The 14,283-nt window shown below is 40.4% G+C and overlaps 1 long non-coding RNA gene across 2 annotated transcripts in view; it reads left to right on the plus strand.

Moving 5' to 3' along the window:
• Nucleotides 1–692: 692 nt before the first annotated feature.
• LOC309872528 overlaps nucleotides 693–14,283 on the plus strand; it is a 30,127-nt gene continuing 16,536 nt past the window's right edge. Inside the window, exons 1-2 of one of the 2 annotated variants that reach the window (XR_014315942.1) lie at nucleotides 693–1,032; nucleotides 9,397–9,501. This is a non-coding gene — a long non-coding RNA (uncharacterized lncRNA). Of the gene's footprint in view, nucleotides 1,033–9,396; nucleotides 9,507–14,283 lie in introns of both variants that reach the window. The other variant, XR_014315943.1, reaches the window with a different exon arrangement.

A 14,283-nucleotide genomic window follows, 5' to 3' on the forward strand; every position in this document is an offset into this window, starting at 1 on the left:
ATAAACAATGAATTCTGTTACACTGAAAAGAAATTAAATTTAAAAAAAGAAAAAAGAAACACAGTTGTAAATCTTCATGATCTTGGATTTGGCAACCGATTCTTTGCTACAACACCAAAGGTATAAGCAATAAAAGAAAAAAAAATAGATGAACTGCCCTTCATCAAAATTAAAAAAAATTTTTTTAAAGATTTTATTTATTTGACAGAAAGAGATCACAAATAGGCAGAGAGGCAGACAGAGAGAGAGGAGGAAGCAGTCTCCCCACTGAGCGGAGAGCCTGATGTGGGGCTCCATCCTAGGACCCTGAGATCATGACCTGAACTGAAGGCAGAGGCTTTAACCCACTGAGCCACCCAGGCGCCCCAAAATTAAAAATTTTTGTGCTTCGAAGGACACCATCAACAAAGCAAAAAGGCAACCCACAGAATGGGAGAAAATATTTGCAAATCTAGGATATATAAAGAATTCTTGTGACTCAATAAAAAGACAAATGACCCAATTAAAAAAGTACATGAGAGATTGGAATAGACAGTTCTCCAAAGAAGAGAAATAATAGCCACCAAGCCCATGAACCGATGCTTAACATCATCAGTCATCAGGAAAATGCAAATCAAAACCACAGTGCAGTAACAGTTCACACCCACTATGATGACTTGTATAAAAATACGATTAAGTGTTAGCAACAATGTGAAGAAAGAACCCTCAGGACTGGTGTGTAAAATGCAGCCACTGAGAAAAACAGTCTGGCTGTTTCATGAAAAGTGAAATGTAGCTACCAGCTGACTTAGCAGTTCCACTCCTAGTATATGCCAAACAGAAATGAAAATATAAGCCCGAATAAAAACTTGTATATGAATGTTCAGAGCACCATTATTCCTAACAGCCAAAAACTGGAGACAACCTTGGATTCTACTATCAGATGAATGGATAAACAAAATGTGGTATATACAGACAATGGAATATTTGGCCATACAAAGGAATGAAGTACTGAAATGTGCTGCAACATAGATAAATCCTGAAAACAGTAGGGTAAGTGAAAGAAGCCAGTGATATAAGAGCATTTATCATACAATCCCATTTGTTCCAAATGTCCAGAAGAAGCAAATATTATAGAGCTAGAAAGTAATTGGTGATTACTATGGTTTGGGGTGAGGGCTGATGAAAGGATTAGGTGACATCTGAAAGGAAGGGCTTGCCTTTTGGGATGATGAAGATGTTCTAAAATTGACCTTGGTGATGGCTATACAATTTTGTGAATATACTATAAAGCAGGAAAGTACTTTACTGATTGAATTATATGATATATAAATTATATTTCATTAAAGTCATCCACACCTACATCTGTATCTAGAGATCTGTGATCACATCTTGCCTCTGCCGAACACTCTCCAAGGGCTCTCATCTCACTAGCATCAGTTTCAAAGCCCTTGTGAAGTCTACCAGGATGTGGCACCCCACTATTACACTGCTCTCACCTCCTGCTCCTCTGCCCCCTTTGCTGTTCCTCTAAATAGACAGTTTCCTTCCAGATAATTGCAAGGCTCATTCCCATCTTTCCTTCAGATCTCTGCTCAAATGCCACCTTCTTGATGAGACTTAATTCTGATCATTCAATTAAATTTCACAGTTCTTATCAAACTGCCTTGCTCTGTTTTTCATTTCTATAGCACTTACCATCTTCCTAGCAGGAAGGACATTCAAAATATTTATCAACCTATGCTATAGGTATGGAAATATGGTATGGAATAGAGTATAGACCCTAGAGACTCCTGCTGGGCTAGTATCAATCCTTTAGGGTCATAGGGAGATGGGGGCAGGTGGTGTTCCTGGGAAAATCAGGGCAGCTAGGAGGTACCTAAGCTTTAGGGTAGATGTACAGAAATATTTTAACTGCTCTGGCTTACTACTATATATCATGATGATCAGCTCTGTTTGCATCATATTATATCAGTTTCTTAGATTTATCATCAATCTCTCTCATGGGTGCCGAGGGCAGACCACCCTAAAATGTACCACTTTGGGGGCACCTGGGTGGCTCAGTGGGTTAAGCCTCTGCCTTTGGCTCAGGTCATGATCTCAGGGTCCTGGGATCGAGCCCCACATCTGGCTCTCTGCTCAGCGGGGAGCTTGCTCCCCCCTCTCTCTCTGCCTGCCTCTCTGCCTACTTGTGATCTCTCTGTCAAATAAATAAAATCTTAAAAAAAAAAAAAGAAATGAACCACTTTGGCATATTGGTTATTTTGCATTAAAGTTACTTAAGAGGGGCATCTGGGTGGCTCAGTCGGTTGAGCATCAAATGCTTGATTTTGACTCAGGTGTTGATCTCAGGGTTGTGGGATCGAGCCTGAGGTTGGGCTCCAAGCTCAACAGGGAGTCTGAGGATTCTCTCTCTCACAATCCGTCTGCCCCGCCCCCCAATTGTGTGTGCTCACTCTCATTTCTCTCTCAAAGAAAACAAATAAAAAATAAAATCATTTAAGAAATGGCAAATGCAGGGGCGCCTGGGTGGCTCAGTGGGTTAAAGCCTCTGCCTTCAGCTCAGGTCATGATCCCAGGGTCCTGGGATCAAGCCCCGCATCGGGCTCTCTGCTCAGAGGGGAGCTTGCTTCCTCCTCTCTCTCTGCCTGCCTCTCTGCCTACTTGTGATCTCTGTCTGTCAAATAAATAAATAAAATCTTAAAAAAAAAAAAAAAAGAAATAGCAAATGCAGAAAGAACACTCTGACTCCTGCTTTGTTTCTAGAAAGCAGAAAATAAACTCCCACATAAAAGGTACCCTCCCTTCACCAGCAGGTGGAGAGACAGCCTTATCGTCAGAGACAGGAAATTTAGGGCTGAAGAAGCTTATATAAACAAATCTTGTTACTGTACTAATTTATTACCCCAGCCCAAATTCTGCTTAAAATTTCTTGCTAATTGAAGTCCCAAACATAAGTATTTTTTGTCCTGTCAATTCCTCCCTAAATTTATGTTTCTTTATCTAAAAATTATAAAAGCTGCCTGCCTTCGTCATTTCTTTAGGTCTCAATTTCATGATTGGGTCTCTGTGTACACATAATTAAACTCTGTTCTTTTTTCCTGTTGATCAGTCTCATGTTAATTTAATTCTTTGGCCAGCTAGAAGAAGCTTCAAGGGTGGAGTGAATGATTTTGTTCAGAGCTCTTTGGTAAAACCATGTGAGCAAAGTTTGATTGGAATGCATTTAAGACAGCATGGAAGGAGAGAAAGAGGAGTCAGGAAAGAGAAAAGAAAACTTTTTTTTTTGGGAAGAGTTTTTCTGTGAAGGAGAACACAGGTTAATTGGACTTCCATCTTCCTTCTAGGCTGGGATCAGTCTGAATTCTAAGCTCCGGGCTGAGGTCTGTTTCCTTCTTCTAGATCCTTCCTGGCTTTGGTCTGCTGGCTGCCTACTTCCCTCTGCTATCAGCCCTATTTTTCTGGCTTTAGAGGTGGGCTGTAGTATAGAACAGGGAAGTGGTGTCAAGAGGCATTTTTAGAATTAATGCTTTATAATTTTCTTCCATCGGTTTAACGTTTTTAAAAAAGATTTTATTTATTTATTTGTCAGAGAGAGAGAGCACAAGCAGGCAGAGTGGCAGGCAGAGGCAGAGAGAGAAGGAGGCTCACCACTGAGCAAGAGCCCAGTGTGGGACTCCATCCCAGGACCCTGGGATCATGACCTGAGCCAAAGGCAGAGGCTTAACCCACTGAGCTTAACTGACTGAGCCACCCAGGTGTCCCAATATTTTTTATTTTTTGATTTAAGTTTTTATTTGAAGGTAGTAGTAGATCCACATGCAGTTGTAGAGAATAACACAGAAAGACTCCTTTTCCCAGTTTCAGGAAACTGGGAAACATCTTAATACTATGCAACAGTATCTCCGTATCTCAGTCAGGAAGTTGACATTGACCATCAGGACACAAAGTATTTTCCCCACCACAGAGATCCCATTAAGAACAACACCCCATCCTTAACCTCTGGCAGTTGCCAATCTATTACCCATTTCCAGAATTTTGTAATTTTGAGAATATCACATAAATGGAATCATAAAATATGTACACATTTGGGATTGGCTTTTTTCCACCTAGCATAATTCTCTAGAGATTCATCCAAGTTGTCTCTTATATTTAGTTTTATTATTTACTTATTTTTAAAGATTTTATTTATTTATTTGACAGAGGCAGAGATAGCGAGAGAGGGAATACAAGTAGGGGGAATGGGAGAGGGAGAAGCAGGCCTCCTGCTGAGCAGAGAACCTGATGCAGGGCTTGATCCCAGAATCCTGGGATCATGACCTGAGCCAGAGGCAGACGCTTAATAACTGAGCCACCCAGGCGCCCCTGTATTTCTTTTTATTGTTGAATAGGACTCCATGATAGTATTATATACCAAAGTTTTTTTTTTTTTTTAACCATTTTTCTGTTGAAGAATATCTGGGCTGTATCCAGTTTTTGGCTTTCACAAATAAAGCTCTTATAAACGTTTGTGCACAGTTTTTTTTTTTTTTTTTTAATGTGTGTGTGTGAACATAAGTTTTCATTTCTTTAGGATAAATTCCTAGGAGTACAACTGCTAGGCCATATGGTAGCTGTACATTTAGCTTTTAAAGACCTTATAAATTGTTTTCCAGAGTGTCTACACCACAGGCGATGCACGAGTAATCTAGTTTCTTCATATTCTTGCCAGTATTGGTTTGTTACTGTGTTTTATTTTCACTAACCTGATAGATATATGAGAGTATCTTATTGTGGTTTTAATTTGTATTACCCTAATGGCGAACCTCGTGGAACATCTTTTCATGTGCTCATTTGTCTTCTGTATATATTTTTTAATGAAATGTCCTTCACATGGTTTTCCCACTTTCTAATTGGATTGTTTGCATTTTTACTGTTAATTTTGAGTCTGAAAAATAGATTATTGCTCTCAGTCTCTTGTCGGCTATGAGGTTTGCAAATATTTTCTCCCACCATATAGCTTGTCCTATCCTTTTTGCAGTTGTTCAATGCAAAAAAATTTTACAATTTGATGATGCCCAATATATTGATTTTTTTGTTTTATGGATTACACTTTTGGTGTCAAGTCTGAGAACCCTTTGCTTAGCCCTTGATTCTGAAGATACCATTCTAGGTTTTTATTTTTTTTCCACAAACATTTTATAGCATTATGTCTTACAGTTAGGTTTCCCATTTGGAGTTTCTGGTGTCTCAAATCTGTAGATTTATGTCCTTTGCTAAATTTGGGAAGTTTTCAGCCATTATTTCTTCAAGTACTTTTACAAACTTGCCCTATTTCTACTTTTTCTCTGGGGCTTCCATGACATGATTATTAGATCTCTAATAGTCTTGCATGTCCCTGGATCTCTATTATTATTATTAATTAATTAATTAATTAATTAATTTTTTGTCTGTTGTTCTGTCTTCAGGTTCATGAATTCTTTACTTTTTCTCATCCATTCTGATGCTAAGCTCACCCACTGTTTTTGTTTTTTGTTTTTTAAAAATTTTGGTTATTGTATTTTCCAGTTCTAAGATTTCCATTTGGTTCTTCTTTATATCTTTTATTTATTTACTAAAACTTTATATTTCCTTGCTGAAAACTTCTACTTTTTTCCCTCTTGTTTCAAGCATGCTTGTAATTGCTTATTGAAGCATTTTTATGATGGTTGCTTCAAAATCTTTGTTAGATAATTCCAATGTTTTTGACATCTGTGTGTTGGCAATATTTTGACATCTGTGTGTTGACAGTCTTGATTCAGTATGAGACCTCCTGGTTTTTGATATGGTAAGTGATTTCTTATTGGAACCTGGACATTTGGGGTACATTTTATGAGACTCTAATTAAGCCTTCTATTTCAGCTGGCCTCCACTTGATACCACTCAAGCAAGGGAAGGGGTGGTATTGCAGCTCGTGAAGGTAGAAGCCCAGATGCCTTACTTGTTCTTTGTTGGCACCTGAGGAGGGACACTCCTTGTTGCTGTTGGCTATGCTTGTTGAGTTCTGGCTCCCACCATCCTTCCACTGATATTCCTTTGGCCACAGGAGGTGGGAGGGCCTTGTTCTGCTCCCCTCATGAACTTCAATGACAAACTGTAAGTGGGTGGCATCATTATCACCAGGCAGTGGCAGAAGTCTCCAGTAGACCTCCACCAACACTACCCCAGTAGGGAGGAAGCAGCAGTCCAGGATCCCAGATGATCTCCACTAATACCACAGAATGTGGGGGTTGGAGGATAAAGCTTGTTTCAGACAGGAGGGTCAAAGTCTAGGATCCCCCACTCCCATTTGCTGGCATGAGTAGGAGTGGGGCCAGTGTGTTTTCTGTGGTGTGGTGCTAAAGTAAAGTCATTATTTAAAACTTTCTGTCTTGCTAGGCTGCCTCTTTCCTGGTCCTTAGGTTAGACAGAAAAGCCTTTTCTTGTTTTTGTTTTTGTTTTCCTGTCTGTGCTCTTTAATTTTTTGAGTTTTCAGTTTTCTTAGCTCTTGGTGAGGATATATGAGACAAAACACAAAGCTAGGGAGCTTACTATCATGTCCTCCCTTGGGTCCTGAGGTCTTTAGATAGTTTGCCTTATTCTCTCACTGCTCAGAATTTCTTTTTTCCCACAACACCTTTACTTTTCCTTGACAGCTTCCACTCAGCCTTTAATTTAGGTCTAGGTTCAGCTCCTAAAGGGCAGTACCTCTTTCCTTCCTGCTTTGCAGCCTTCTTCCCAGAGAAGCTGGAAGCTTGGTTTCTTGGGCTGTGCTGACTCTGATATAACCAGCACCACAGCAGATATAGGGTCATTTATCATGCTGGTTTTCCTTGGTGATGGTGAAGTCACTAAAAGCAGAATCTTTTATTTTTTTATTATTTTTTTAAAAGATTTTATTTATTTATTTGACAGAGAGAGATCACAAGTAGGCAGAGAGGCAGGCAGAGAGAGAGCAGGAAGCAGGCTCCCTGCTGAGCAGAGAGCCCGATGTGGGACTCGATCCCAGGACCTTGAGATCATAACCTGAGCCGAAGGCAGCGGCTTAACCCACTGAGCCACCCAGGCGCCCCAAAGCAGAATCTTTTAATGGCTCTGCCTCCTGGCTTCAGTCAAACTGTGTGGGAGACATATTAGGTAAAATAAATGCCTTTCCACTCCATCCAGGGAGGTTCACAGGTTGAGCTGAGAACTCTGATTTAGGATTTGGAGAATGGGCAGAGCACTCTTTGCAAGGAGGAGGGTACTGGCAGGGGGAGGGGGACACCTGTGTTCTGAGTTTTCCTGTCTCTCTCTGAAGGAATGTAACCCATGCAGACAACTGATGGGCCTGTGCAGACCACAGAATTTGTGCTGGAGAGTAAAAGTAAATGGGAAAACTGCTGACTTTGGAAGGTACTGAGTGCTTACTCAGTGATAATTCAGGACACTGCCCTCTGTCTTGAACAATCTCAGTTAACATTTATTTGAAAAGGGGCTGAGGGGGGGGGTGCCTCGGTGGCTCAGTCATTTGAGTGGCCGACTCTTGATTTTTGGCTCAAGTCATGATCTCAGGGTTGTGGGATGGAGCCCTGAATTGGGTTTTTCACTCAGTGGGGAGTCCACTTAAGATTGTCTCTCCCTGTCCCTCTGCCCCTCTCTTCACCCTTGTACTCATGTTCTCTCTCTCAAATAAATAAATATATCTTTAAAAAAAGGGGGGGGTGGTGAAGGAGGGAGTGAGTGGTTCTATTTCCTGCCAAGAGCTGTGTGCCTTCTGAGACCCTAGCAGCAGGTGGGCGTCTCCTTCAGCTGAGAAGTGAGAAAAACACACCCTGTGTATTGTAGGGGACACTCCAGAGTTGCTGTGTGCCTCTTCCCTCCTCGGTAGGTGTGCCTGGCTGGGTGAGGCGTCCTTGCATCTAGATGCAAAGACTCCTAGCTGGAAGGATTTGAGCCATTGTTCAACTGATGGTTACAGATGTACCATTTTGGATGAGGTTCCACAGTTTAGGGAAAAAAGGCATCAATAGTGGCCAATAAATTAAGAGAAACTGGACATTTAAGGATGTTCTTGATGGACAACTGCAGGAAATAGACTGGGGAATTAAAAAAAAATTATTTCTTTATTTGAGAGAGAGCATGTGCAAGAGGACATGGTGTGGGGGGGCAGAGGGAGAGGGAGAAGCAGACTCCCTCCTGAGTAGAGAGCCCAGTGGCACTGTGGGGAGGGGAGAGAGCTCAACATGGGGCTCAATGTGGGATTCAACCCTAGGACCCTGGGATCATGACCTGAGCTGAAGGCAGCCACCAAACCAACTGAGCCCCCCAGATACCCCATAGATTTGGGGCATTAAAAACATTGCTCATCCCAGAGAGGAAAGCAAGAACTGGTCAAGGGACACCTGGGTGGCTCAGTTGGTTAAGCGACTACCTTTGGCTCTGGTCATGATCCCAGGGTCCTGAGATCGAGTTCCACATTAGGCTTCTTGCTCAGTGGGAAGCCTGCTTCTCCCTTTACCTGTTCTGCTTGTTCTGCCTGCTGCTCCCCCTTTTTGGGCTCTCTCTCTCTCTGACAAATAAATAAATAAATTTAAAAAAAAAAAGAAGTGAGGGCTAGTGGGCACCAAATGGTGATGGAATTAATGGCCTTGGATTAGGAATGTGGCAATCAGAGCAGAAAGTAGGGTTGGGCCTTGAGAATAGCGAGGCAGTAGCTGAAACATTCACAGATTCTGGGAGGAGAGCAGAAGATAAGGATCTGTTTATAAAAATCAATAACCACCACCTTTATGGGTTAAGAAAGAGTATGAGATCTTCTGTTATTGTTTCCTGTCATTAGAGGGGAACCAGATAAGAAGAGGTACTTTTTTGTGTTTTCAGCAAAATTGAGGAAGAAACTAACGGAGTTAGCAGCTAACAGATCATTAGAAATCATTTTGATGAGGTGGGATGAATGTTACTATGAGGTATTTTTTTTTACATGTTATTAATATTTAAACCAGTAAACTTTGAATAAAGCAGATTACCCTCTGGATGATAACCTTCATTTCAAGGATGAGGCCCACTCTCGTTCAATCAGTTCAAGGCCTTAAGAGAAAAGACTAAGATTCCCAAAGGAAAAAAGAATTTTGTCTCCAGACTGTCCTGCAGATTTCATATTTGCTAGTTCCTACAATCACATTAAAATAAATCTCTCTCATATAAAACCAATAGGCTATGCATATTATATATAATATGTATATTCTATTGATCGTGTTTTTCTGGAGAACTCTAACTAATACAAGTCTCAAACTAAAGCATGCTTTCACACAACATAATTTATTTCATTTGATGTTCACAACATTCTGTCACAAGTTAAGTACTGTTGAGATGAGACCAAGGTGTGAGTAGAAGTGTGCATCTTTACTCCTCTGATCCTTCTATCCTGTTCTTTTTCAGGCTGTCCTTGTTTATCCCCCTCCCAGTAACAGTCATCCAGAGACCATCAGGGAGCAGAGCTGAACTGGACAATGGCAGTGTTCCGAGCACACAGAGCCCCTCTAGGTAAGGTATGTGAGCAGCTTGGACAAAGATGCTTTGAGGCAGAGATGGTTGGGAAAGTCTTAGTCTTTAAAAGAGCTACCTCAAGGGGTGCCTGGGTGGCTCAATGGGTTAAAGCCTCTGCCTTCAGCTCAGGTCATGATCTCAGGGTCCTGGGATAGAGCCCCGCATCGGGCTTTCTGCTTGGTGGGGAGCCTGCTTCCCTTCCTCTCTCTCCGCCTGACTCTCTGCCTACTTGAGATCTCTCTCTTTCAAATAAATAAATAAAATCTTAAAAAAAAAAAAACTTCTAAAAGAACTACCTCAGGGTGAGATTCTGTTCCATGTTCTTCATTGCCCAATTCTTTAGGTTGCAAGCAATCATGCTGAAGTAAATAAAAAAGGGAATTTACTGGCTTATGTAATGAAAAGGCCAAAAGTTTGGGTTTGATGGGATGCTGTTCTTAAGCTATGTCATCAGGACTTGGTCTCTCTTTCGTCATGTTTTGGTTCTGCTTTTCTTTGTGTGAACCTCATTCTATAGCAGATTTTTCCCAAATGGTAGCAAGACACTGATGAACATGTTTAGATTTCCATCCTACCAGATGAGGATTTGTAGCAGAGAGAGAGAGAATATTTGCTTCCCAGTGGTTCCCACAAATGTTCTGAAATGGACTCTCATTGGCCCATCTTGGAAAAGGTGCTTACCCATGATGAATCTCTGTGGTCAGAGTAGTGGAATATGTTGGGTTTCCCACTGGGTTCCATCCAGTCTCTGGACAGCCTAGAGTATATCAAAATCCTTTCTGATTCTCTGAAAAAGAATTGATAAAGGAAGTAATTAGTGGATTTATCTAACTGAAAATTAAAAGTGTTTGGATGTCAACACCCATGATAAAAGTGAACAGAGAATTGAACAAAAATACTTGTCAAATTCATGGTTAATAGTCTATTATAGTCTTAAAATATAGAGCACACACATTGATGAGAAAAACACTGCCTCTGTGACTTAGAAAAATGGTCAGTTGGCAGCACCAATAAGATATCCCACAAATACCCCAAAATCAGATTGCAAAATGGACCCCATCATTTGTATCAGTTACAAGTAACAAAAACAAGCAAGTAACAGAAAAAGTTACTCATACTAGTTTAAACTATAAATGCAAAGACCAGAGGTACACTAAACCAGTGTACCTCTGGTCTTTGCATTTATAGTGCAAATATTGATCAGAGCTCTAGTTTTATCTGTCTGAGATTCCCTTTGCTCCTCCTCTTTTCCCATGTCCAACTTCTTCCTCAGGCTGGCTGCTCTCATGTTAACAAAAAGGCTGCAGCGGCTTCAGAGTTTCATAGGTTGACATCATTCTCTCTGGATTGAGAGAGAGTGTGTGACCAAGAATTCCAGACAAAGCACTTGATCTTTGCATTGATTGGATCATTCTTAAGCCCAACCAAGGACAAGGAAATGCCATGGGCCAATTAGCTTATACCTGCTTCCTGAAACCGTTTCTTTGGAAAGAGGTGAGATTATCCTGTTCCATCTAAGTCCATCAGAGTCCACCTAGGAGCTGGGTGAATTCAAACCCACCAAACTTCATGGCTGTTATAAAAATGAGATGAGAGAGGAATAATTGTTGGGGAGATAGCCATAAAGTCCACAATATCATCAATGTCTCCAAACATGCCTCCTCCCTTATATTCTCTATCAATCTGCGTTGAGGCCAGAGTTATCTTTATAAATCTTGCAAAATCCCTTGTGTAAAACTTTTTAATGGTCCCATGCCACCTATATGATACAGCCCCATTACTTCATTATCACTTAAAAAGTTCTCCAAGAACTAGCTGTTAGGTCTCAAGACTTGCCTTGCAAGTCTCTCTAGTCTCTTCCCTTGCCCTATTTCCCCGTCTCTCATCCTTTCCATCTACTTTCCAGTACACTGATCTTTTTTTCCTTTTCTTTTATCCTTCTTTCTTTTTTCTTTCCCCCAGAGCTTTAGGCATACTTTTTTCTTTTACCCAGAGGACTTTTCCCTCACATCTTCAGGGAAATTTGTTTTTACCTCTAAATTTTCAGGTTAGGTGCCCCCTTCCCCTCAGAAGACTATACTGATCTTTTCTACTCCAAGGCTGAGTTAGGTGTCTCTATGCTTTACATGTGTCATCTATCTGCCCCCCTCATGCTTGTCAGTTCTGTGATGACAAGTTGGTCTTGTTCACTGCTGTACCCCTAGTTTCTTCCAATGTTCTCTGACACAAAGAGCATGTACAATAAATATTTGCTGAATAAATAAATGAAATAAAAAAGAAGAAAATATAATATTTGGGGTTTCCTGGGTGGCTCAGTCAGTTAAGCATCTGACTCTTGATTTCAGCTCAGGTTATGATCTCAGGATTGTGAGATGGAGGCCGGTGTTGGGCTCTGCATTGAGAGTGGGGCATGGCTTAAGATTCTCTCTCTCTCTCTCTCTCTTCTTCTGCCCCTTCCTGCACTGTCTTTCTTTAAAAAAAGGTGTGTGTGGGGGAAGAAAATATAATAGTTAGTAAACCTATGTAGAGTATTTATCTTTGGACAGAGTCCTCAAGGATAATTTTTTTTATAGTTTTCTATAATGTTCCAAATTTTCTTCTGTAAACCTTTATTACCTAAATTACAAACAGTACAGAAAAAGGTATGTTATTCCAAATATTAATTGGAGAGTTGATTTCTGGTAACCTACTCCACTGATCCTGGCCCTGACCCTGGGAACCTTATAGGGCATATCTGTGCCTTTTGGCACAGAGACATCCATGTTGTTAGTTTTATGTCTTGAGGAGAAAAAAAAACCAAAAAGGAACAAGTGTGGTTCCCCTCTTTTTTTTTTTTTTTCTTTCACTCAGACATTCCTGGGCTGATAGGAAAGGAGAATGAACAGAGCTTATTTTAGAATTTTTTTAATAATCTTTTTAAAATTGTGAAACATACTCTATAGGCAGAACAGTTTATGAAGATATAGTGGAGTTTATAGAAAGACAATAAAAGGAACATCCATGTCATTACCCAGGCTGAGAGATAAAACATTAGCTTATGTCAGAAGCCCCTGAGTATTCTCCCCAAATGTGTTCTTTCACCTGGTCTCAGAGCTAAGGACATCCTGAATTTTATTTATTTATTTATTTTTATTTATTTGACAGAGAAAGAGATCACAAGTAGGCATAGAGGCAGGCAGAGAGAGAGGGGGAAGCAGACTCCCTGCTGAGCAGAGAGCCCCATGCAGGGCTCGATCCCATGACCCTGGGATCATGACCCGAGCTGAAGGCAGGGGCTTTAACCCACTGAGCCACCCAGGTGCCCCATCCTGAATTTTATACCAATCTTTCTCTCATTTGGCTTTATTATATTTTTTACCACTTGGGCATGTGTCCCCAAACAAAGTTTATTTAACTACTGGCTCAAGGTTCTATATTTTTTAATATCTGTTATGTTTCTTGTCCTCTTTTCTTTGCCTTTTTCTGGGTTGAATGTTTCAATCACTCAGTTTTCCCCTCTTTACTAATTTGGAGTCCATTTGTATGTATCTTAGACAATTTGATAAGACTACATAGGTTCCTGAGGCTCTATCATTTTTCCTCATTATTTTCCCCTCCACTCTCATATTGGATAATTTCTATTGGTTTGCCTTCAAGGTCTCTGGCTTTTCCTTTTGATAACCTCCAATCTCCTGCTAATTTCATCAAATGAATTTTTTAATTTTAGGTATTACAATTTTCAGTTTTAGAGTATCCATATCTCTGTTTTTATAGTTTCTATTTCTCTGTTAATATCCCGTATCTATTCAGTCAGTAAAACCAAATTTTACTTTAATTCTTTGAACATAACTTTTTTGAAGATTTTATTTATTTATTAGAGAGAGAGATAGTGAGAGCAGCACAGGTGGGGAGGAGAGGAAGAAGCAGACTCCCTACAGAGCAGAAAGGCCAATGTGGAGCTCAATCCCAGGACCCTGGGATCATGACCTAAGCTGAAGGCAGCTGCTTAACTGACTGAGTCACTCAGGTGACCCTGAACATAGTTTTTCCATCCAAATTTTGAAATGTATTTTTTTCCAGGTTGAGAAATATTAGTTGACAGCTATTTTCTCTTAGGATATTAAAGATCCATTCGTGCATTTATTCTTTCAACAAAGATTTGTTGTGTTTGTTAAATACCGGGATAAATAAAATAAAGCATTTCCCTCACGTGGGCACAATCTGGGCCATGTAAGGAAATTATTTCCTATAAGTACAAAAGTAGAGTCATGAAAAGGTATACTAATGGTACAGATGATCAATCTGACTGTCCATCAGGAAAGATGTCACAGAGAAAGGTAACATTGAGCTGGGTCCTCTAGTAGAAATACAAGTTTACTAGGTAGATAAGAATTGGGGAAAATTCTGGACATACAGAATGACATGTGAAAAGGCATAAAAGCATGAAACAGTATGCTTACACAGCTTAAAACTGTACAATGTATTACTCTTTCAGATGAGGCTGGAGAGGAGATTTCATCTCTCTTATACTTCCCTTCTTTAGGTAAGCCAGTCCATAGACCTGAGCCTCAATTACCAACCAGTATTTCAAATGATCTTATTCTCCTTGTTTTCTTTTTTTTTTTTTTTTAAGATTTTATTTATTTATTTGACAGACAGAGATCACAAGTAGGCAGAGAGGCAGGCAGAGAGATGGGGGGAGCAGGCTTCCCTGCTGAGCAGGGAGCCTGATGTGGGATTCGATCCTAGGACCCTGGGATCATGACCTGAGCCGAAGGCAGAGGCTTAACCACTGAGCCA

Source organism: Mustela nivalis (genome assembly GCF_964662115.1).
Source record: "Mustela nivalis genome assembly, chromosome: 1".
NCBI classification, from domain to species: domain Eukaryota; kingdom Metazoa; phylum Chordata; class Mammalia; order Carnivora; family Mustelidae; genus Mustela; species Mustela nivalis.